Here is a 655-nt window from a genome sequence, read left to right as displayed (position 1 = left end):
CGCTGGGGTCATCCCCCCCTGCTCAGGATCTGGCCCCCAGCACCCCCATCGCTTTGGGGACCCTCCCATTCCCCCCAGCCAAACCGGGAGGGGGGGGCACCCTATGGATGCAGCCTGTGGGGCCACCCTCCTCCTGCCTCAGTTTCCCTCTGGGGCCACGCCACCTCCCCCACCACCACGCTCGAAGTATTTTACTTAAATACTTTATTTTTCATGCTTGGTTTTGTTTTTTTTTTTTTTAAACTTTTTTTTCTTTTTTTTTTTTTCCTGTAGTCACCATCACGTGTCTGGTTCGCTGGTAACCTGGAGACTAGATTTATCAGCTGTTAGCTACCTGAGGGCTTGGCAGGAATGGAGGGGGGAAAGGAAAGTTAGTACTCGGGGGCGGGGCCCCGTGCCCCCCCGGCCCCTTTGCCTTCCTCCTTGTGGTGGCGAAGAGGACGGAGCATCCTCCACCCCATGCGAGGAAGCAGATGGAGAGAGGGGCAGGCAATTAAAAAGTATCAGGACCGGGGCCCTGCTGCTGGGCTGGGTCCCCCCCGCAAGGTCCCCATGCCTGGCAGTGATGTCCCCCAACCTGGCACCGAGTCCCAAGCCCAGGAGGTGAAGCCAGGACCCCCTGGCGGTGCCTGCACCCGCCACCTCCTGAAGCCTC

Source organism: Egretta garzetta, unplaced genomic scaffold, assembly GCF_000687185.1.
Source record: "Egretta garzetta isolate BGI_Z169 unplaced genomic scaffold, ASM68718v1 scaffold616, whole genome shotgun sequence".
NCBI classification, from domain to species: domain Eukaryota; kingdom Metazoa; phylum Chordata; class Aves; order Pelecaniformes; family Ardeidae; genus Egretta; species Egretta garzetta.
This window is presented reverse-complemented; position numbering follows the sequence as displayed.